The sequence below is a fragment of the Centruroides sculpturatus genome, unplaced genomic scaffold, assembly GCF_000671375.1.
Source record: "Centruroides sculpturatus isolate CEXI.00-Female unplaced genomic scaffold, Cexi_2.0 scaffold94, whole genome shotgun sequence".
NCBI lineage: Eukaryota > Metazoa > Arthropoda > Arachnida > Scorpiones > Buthidae > Centruroides > Centruroides sculpturatus.
In genome coordinates this window covers 871813-879863 of record NW_019384400.1, presented here as the reverse complement: position 1 = coordinate 879863, position 8051 = coordinate 871813, and the positions used below count along the sequence as shown (strand labels likewise).

General features: G+C 27.2%; 1 protein-coding gene and 1 long non-coding RNA gene across 3 annotated transcripts in view; both read left to right on the top strand.

The window, feature by feature from the left end:
• Nucleotides 1-2765, top strand: part of LOC111618631 — a 14633-nt gene extending 11868 nt beyond the window's left edge. For both annotated transcript variants that reach the window (XR_002755605.1, XR_002755604.1), the window contains 2 exons: nucleotides 2440-2625; nucleotides 2711-2765. This is a non-coding gene — a long non-coding RNA (uncharacterized LOC111618631). The remainder of the gene's footprint in view (nucleotides 1-2439; nucleotides 2626-2710) is intronic.
• Nucleotides 2766-6947: 4182 nt separating this feature from the next.
• Nucleotides 6948-8051, top strand: part of LOC111618629 (putative ferric-chelate reductase 1 homolog) — a 37935-nt gene continuing 36831 nt past the window's right edge. The window contains exon 1 of the mRNA XM_023360185.1: nucleotides 6948-7151. The gene's annotated coding sequence lies outside the window, so the exon portion shown is untranslated. The remainder of the gene's footprint in view (nucleotides 7152-8051) is intronic.

The window sequence follows — 8051 nt, the reverse complement described above, 5'->3', positions numbered from 1 at the left end:
GACAGACATAAGTTAATTCAAGATGGCGATGCGTGAAATACGGACCCCATTGGTGCTTTTACAGTAATATGGAACTCAACTCCTTCGAACTTTCTATTTGCAAGCAGACATTCCTCCATAGCAATTTGTGAAAAAGACACTAAGTAGAAAGCCAATTCTTCCCGAGAATACCGAAAAAGAGCTGCTGGAATATATATTGTTTATGGAGGTCATATTTTTCTATTATAAAAGCATTTTTGCGATAAAATACATTGGAGTAAATAATTTTGTAATTATTTAACATTTTTTGTCTTTTCCTATTTATTTTTGGTTACATTAAAGCATTATTTTGAAAATATACAGTAAGGTTCCGTATTACCACCCGATTTTCTCTACTTTCTACAAGCCTACTTTCGGACTTTTTGTACAAAAGCCTTCAAAAACCATACTTATAATTACACTAGCGAAAAATCCAATTAGGAACATTTAGTTTACTAGTTACCAGTACTTTTTGCACTGGTATCATAACTACACCCACAAAAAATGTGGGTGTAGTTATGATACCTTGTTTACAATTCACTAAAATGTAATTGGGGTTCCATAATACCACCTTCTCCTCTATCTATACTGTATAGACTTATATTATTACATAAATTTATATCATGGATTTAATTAGATAATATTTTATACTAATTTTATAAAGTTTATTTTCTAAATTAAAACTTTTTTATTGATTTTTATTTATTGATCTACGTGACTTGATGTTATCTTTTTCTGATGTAATCAATGAAAAATATGCTTACATTTTAGAACCTTTTTATCGATTATTTTATCTTTAAAATATGATTAAAAAATTACAGTACTGAATATTAATGCAGAAAATTATATATTTACTGTTTTTTTAAGTGAAAATAATTCATGTAAGGTTTTTATATTCATCAGTAATACCGTTAATGAGTACATTAAAGATTTTAATATGTTAAATATTAAAATGCAATCCGTAAGTACTCATAATCTAGCGAACTTATAGCAAGAATTTAGAGCAAAATAGCCATGTTTTTTTCTATTTAAATAATAAAATAAATAGCGCATTATCAGTTGAACTGACAGATTATTTTTAGTCGATTAAAATTTATCACATTCTTAACGATAAATACGGTTTCATTTGTGCTAATTTGGGGTTGCTCCAGCCCAGGCACGCTATTTTCTACTGTAATTTGCGTAACATTACATCATTATAATTGTCCTCGAAGCGCTATATTTTCGCCTAGTGGTGAAAATTTCAACTAATTTTTGTTTTCCCTATTCCCCATATATATCAAGTTTCATCTGCATATGTCCATTAGAACAGGTCCTAGGGTATTCTAAGTAAGGTCAGTTTAATTATAGGCTAATCACTCTAATATTTGTATAAAATAATTAAATTAAAATGTTTATATATAAATATATAACAATAACTATAATTAAACAACATTTTGTCTATTTAAACTTTAAAAAAAAAGTGTAAATAAACAGTATTTCTTTTATTTATTTGATTAAACTTTTTTAATTTCTTAAAATAAATATTTTTAATCAGGAACATAAAAGAATGTGACAATCATATTATTTATAACACATGCTTATCATTAAATAAACTGTTAATGCTGTAAGCATGATTACTTTATCACCATCTTTATCTATAAATACATATTTTTTCTTAACATTTATTTCTATTGTTTTTATATTTTTAAATACAATTTTAATGACTTTTTTCTTAAAATGTTTCAAGGACGACGATTAGAGATTATAAAACATAATTTAAGTGGAAAGGGATGGCAAATGATGTTCCTAGAATCGTGAATAGACAAAGTCATTATCATTGTGTAACCTTCAGACCGTGCCCGTAGCTACATTTCTAAAAAATTTCCCTGGAAAAAAGGTGTTTGTACTTATTACTAACATATAAAGTAATTCACAATCTTCATTCTTGTTTCAATATACGTATAAAATCAGATTTTGTATATTAAATATTGATATTTATTGATATAATACTAAAGTCTTCATTCTGTAGCAACTGTTCTCATTATTTTCATCCTTATATATATATATATAAAACTCATTTATGAGCGTATTTTCCCGAAAATATGTTTATACCAGTCGACCCTCCCTATAACACTGTTGATTATTCCGTTTTATATGAATTCCATGTTGTACGAGTCACTTACATTTTACAAATACGCGTGCCGGGCTGTGAACGGCTGACATATTTGTAAAATCTAAGTGACTCGTACAACATGGAGTTCATATAACACGGAATTATCAACAGTTTTATAGGGGGGTCCACTGGTATGATGGATTACATTCTTTATCTCCATTGAACTATTGTAAATGGGGTAATTTGTATGACATTGTATCTTATGTTTCCAGGGAGTTTTTTACAAGTTTCCTCGAATGTCATTATAAAATTTTTAATATTTGCAGGCAAAATGAAATTCTTATTGTTGTTAATTAGTTATATTTACTTAACTTCGTACGAAGTGGATGCACATGGATCAGGAGCACCCGAAAGTACTTGTAAATCAATGAATCCAAAACATGGTGCAACTGCTCAGACAATACCTGCCCCTTACGAAGTATCTGTAAAACCTTTAAATGGACAGTTCGAAGGTTTGCAAAATTTAACAATATTATTCAATTAGAATATGAATTTATAGTGCATTTTTAAAAAATGTCATTGTTATTTTATTTACAGTATCTATAAAGTCAAAAAATTTCAATAAATTTAGAGGCTTCTTTCTTCAAGCAAGNATATAATATATACAACATATGCAATCCATTGATTACAAAACTATGTTTTCAAGCTCTTACCATCCATTACAATGATTATAAAACATTAAAATTAGATAACTTATTTGTAATATTACACACTGTAACTCAATTTTTTATATTAAATATGGCCATTGATTTTAAAATAAAAGTAATTTTACAGTTATTAAAATACCTTTTTGTTAATTGAGCGTAACGAGAAAATGCAAACAGTACATTATCAAATAGGTTAATTGTAATAAGAAACAGCAATTAAAATAAAATTTCAATAGAAATTAAAACGTGTATAAAATAAGAATAGAAGGCATTCGAATAATTTATTTTTTTTTTTTTTACGACTTCTAAAAATAAATGGGTCATGCCAGATTTTTATTATTATTTAATTCGCTTTTATTGATTTATATATAATGTCCCAATATAAATTTCGTGAGTGTTTTACGATAAAATATAAATAAAAGGTTAAAATACTCGACGAATTTTATGCATAAGTATATTCTTTAGAATAGGAAATCATTAAAAACATTCGAAATTGTCCTATTTAGTCAACAAGATTGTTTGTTTTCTTCGTAACTTTCTAGAAGTCACTCCCATTTCCTTTATTAACGATGCGTGACCGTTTAAAAAAAATAAAAACAGGGAGGAAGTCTTTGTTATCAGAATCTAATGAGATTTGTGTTGAAATTGTCATTTATTATATAGTTTTAATTATTCACTTTTAAGCAATAGTATGAAAGCCCAGCTCTGGGGTATTCAGTATCGAATCCGGAAGGTGAAAACCAGGAGTTTTTCATCCTAGATCCCTCACTAACTATGATGGATATAGTGGGTAAGGCACTCTTGTTAGTGCCCACAGGGAAGAAAGAATTAAAAATGAAATTCAAGAAGGGCTATTTTGATTTTTTTCCAATAATAGAGAGGTTGCGGCCGAAGTTTTCATCTCTTAAACGTGAACGTCGAACGTCAAGCGCCGCTATCTTGTAAGCGGCGCTCGACGTTCGACGTTCACGTTTAAGAGATGAAAACTTCAGCCGCAATCTCGTAATGTAAAAAATTGAAATTATGGTTTTTATTAGTTAAATATATTCTGAATTCTTACTCTTCAAGTATAATAAGAAGAGGAGGAACCTAAATGAACAATGTACGAAATTAAATCTTAATTAACATTTATTGTTTAATGATAAGTACGGTAATTGCAATAGGATGACTTTCACAATCCGTTAATGCTGAAATAACTATTTTAATTAGTATTTTATTTAGTACCATCGCAATTGTTTTTTCTTAGCGATTACACAATTTTATTTTTACTTCGCAACAAAATTATTCTTCCATTCATACAAATAAAAAAAGGAAAAAATCAAGTACTAGAAAAAATTTAATTGTATAAAATATAATTTTCACTTCAAAAAAATAGTTTAAAATATAAAATTAATTTATATATTATTCATTATAATTATATACAGCAGATTTTATAAGTTATTGTACAGAATGATCCGCTTAACAACGGTGATGTTGTATATCCTATGAGTAATAGAGTACACCATACACACTTATATTTATACCTGTATTGTAAACTAAATTAATTAATTATATTCGATTTTTACATTTTTGGACTCGGGACTTTGAAACGTCGAGAAATTCCAAAAAATTTGGGGTTTTTCTGTATGTACTGATGTGTGGAGCATGATTTTATTCACCCCCCCTTTGAAGCTTAATAACATCTGTGCTTTTTGTCGAAAATTTCTGAAATTTTGCTGGAAGATTTGTGTATTAGAGGGATTGATTCTATTAAATTTTGGTGATTAAAGGTTGAAGGGGTGGAGAGATAAATGGGGTTTTGTGTCATATCTCCGGTAGGGTCGAACTTAATGACAATTTTACTCGTTATTAGCATTTACAATTTCTTATTAAACCCATGCATACCCTCAAAAAATAAACTGTCTATTGTATTTTTCATTAATATACCCATTTATTTATTAACATAAAAAACATGTTAATGAACATAATATTCTTCCAAGGCATTAAAGGAAGAGCTACACAAGCATTACTATGCAATGGTTGACTGATTAAACGTTTTATTTAAATGGTAGGCTTTTTTATTTCTAGAAAAACAATAAAAAATTCCCGATTAAAGTACTAGTAAATTCGTCATCTACGTTGCTTAGTTCACACACGAATGATAAAGATTAGTGAATAACAATAGAAGAATTAGGGATTTACCCGCGTATTAAAATACAAAATAATACAATTTATTACATAGGAGCAACAGAAAGATCATTAAAATATAATCGTAAAATACAGAATACAAGAGATGATAAATTCAAAATTAATGAAAATATTATAAGTATACCCCCTATAACACTGTAGATAATTTCGTGTTATATGAATTCCGTGTTGTACGAGTCACTTAAATTTTACAAATACGTGTGCCGGGCTGTGAACGGCTCACGTATTTGTAAAATCTAAGCGACTCGTACAACACGGAATTCATATAACACGGAATTATCTACCGTGTTATAGGGAGGTCTACTTTGTACTATACAAAACCTGTAGTTTTTAATGAAGAAAAGTTGTTTTGGTTTAAAAATTAGGCTAATTTAGCTTATGAGATTATAATATTACGGTATTTAATTAATTAAATTGTCATTATTACTTATTCTTTTTTAAAAAAATTATAATGGAAAAAATTTATTAGAGCTGAAAATATCGTGTTATTTTCTAAGAAAAATGATTGAATTTACAACTGAATATAATAGAACTAAGTATAATTTCATTAAGTTAATTTGTCATTATTATTTACTTAATTACTCTTATCATTTGTAATTATTTTAATTATATTTAATCCATCCAAATAGATAGCAATATAAAAAATTGATAGTAATTTTTTTATTTAATTATTTTCTGTATAATATAATAATAGATTTATAGATGCAAGTATAATTTACAAATATAATCAAAGAAGTAATGGATAATATTCAACAAATTACTCAGAGTAGCTGTATAGAAGCGTGTCGTCCTTCCACTATGAAGGTCTGGGATTCGATTCTTAACGGGACAGGCATTGATTCCAGTTTATAAAACTATAGAATCAATGCCTGCCCTGTTAAAAATCAATAATTCGTGTGAGGAAAACATTTAAAAAAAAGAAAGTAATTTATAATATTTATTTTAGAGGTAAATTTAAAAAAAATTTAATCCTAGTTTTAGAAAGAAAATAGGATAATGCTTGCGAATTAGGTCAAAAAACATCACGAATGACCATGAGAAGTTGTTAGGAGGATCGAACAGATAAATGACACAATTTTAGTATTATTTTTACCTTTATATTAGAATAAATATACTGTAATTATTTATATAGAAAACATTTATAGGCGTTTTATTTATAGTACTTTTCAAATGAAATCATTTTATAATTTAAAATTAGTATTTTAAAATTATAAATAATAATATTGTTAAGTGTAGTATAATATCAGGAAGTTAATATAAATTAATATTCTTAGAATTTTATAATTTCCTCTTATGATTGCATAAAGAATCTACAAGTCAACCCCCCTATAACACTGTTGATAATTCCGTTTTATATGAATTCCATGTTGTACGAGTCAGTTAGATTTTACAAATACGTGAGCCGTTCACAGTTTCGCACACGTATTCGTAAAATCTAAGTGACTCGTACAACATGGAATTCACATAAAACGGAATTATCAACAGTGTTATAGGAGGTCGACTGTATAAGGAATTGATTTATACGAAATTTAGAAAATAAAAGCTTAATGTGTGCTTTAAATATCTGATAGTATCAACAGTCTAATGTAGAATTTTAACACAATAGAGAGGTTGCGGCCGAAGTTTTCATCTGTAAAACGTGGACGTCGAACGTCGAGAGCCATTATCTTGTAAGCGACTCTCGACGTTCGACGTTCACGTTTTACAGATGAAAACTTCGGCCGCAACCTCTCTATTCGTATAAAATTCCTCTAGTTAAGATTTTAAATTGTTATGCTTAAGTACTTCATATTATTTTGTAGTAGCTAAGCGTTAAATTAGAGGTATTAGAATTATAAAAAAATAATAAAGATTTTTATATCAGATGAGGAAAATGGTTAGAAGCTATAGTTAAATTAATATTTTTTAAAACACCGTTTATCTTTATATTGTTTCAAAGTTTGTCATCTGATAAGGTTACTCGAGTATATTCTGATAATTAAAGTGACTCAACAAATAATGTTTTCGTAATACTAAAATCCCGGATATGTTTCATGAATTCATGATGTCATAACTTGTGCCGTTCTTGTATTTTTATTATTTATTATTTCATTATAAAGTACGACTACAACTGGATAAGCTACTTGCAATTCGTCTAGAGTTTGGTATGGGTTTGTTAAATATTAATATAATAATTTAAAAGTTAAGTAATATTATAAAATTAAATTTTTACGTAATAATTTTTTTCTAAATTTTTATGTATAAAAACACGTATTATCCATTACTAAAATGTTCTATAACCAAGTAGGAACTCAATTTTTTTTTCTTTCATAATTAGCACGTTATAGAGCATAACTTAATTACTCTTTTATAGAACAATAATATTATATAATTGTTAATTTTTATTAAAAAAACAGTCTTGTATTTGTGTAAAAGCGCGTAACAGTAGCCTAGGTAAAGTTTTCTGGCTTTTCTTCACGTATCTAATCTCCTAAATAAGAGCCAATTTCCCATAGAAAGTCCTCCATAGAGAAACACGTTCCTTGGTAGATTTTTAATTATTAAGTTACACTATTTAATTACAAAATATAATGACTTTTTGATTATCAATTTACATCAGATATTAGTAACAATTGTGATTAAATATGAATAATATTGAAGCCATTTTTACACCAAAAAAACACGATTCTATGAATTAAATTCTTCAGATCTGTCAAAAACTCCTCTATTGTTTTAATAATAGATATATTTACAATTTAACTTTTCTTATAAATTGCCATTACATTTTTATTCAAATAAATTCACACTCTTCCTAATTAGTAATTTATGGTTGAGTTATATAATGAAATTACAAAATGTAAAATTACAATGCTTTCAATGGAAGATTGAATTTCTTAAATTATTAACAATTAAATCATAAAAAATTTCTTATTTCAAACTGTAATTATATATATTTTTACTACTGTTACCCTATAACACTGTTGATAATTCCATTTTATATGAATTCCATGTTGTAAGAGTCACTTAGATTTTACAAATACGTGTGTCGGGCTGTGAACGGCTCA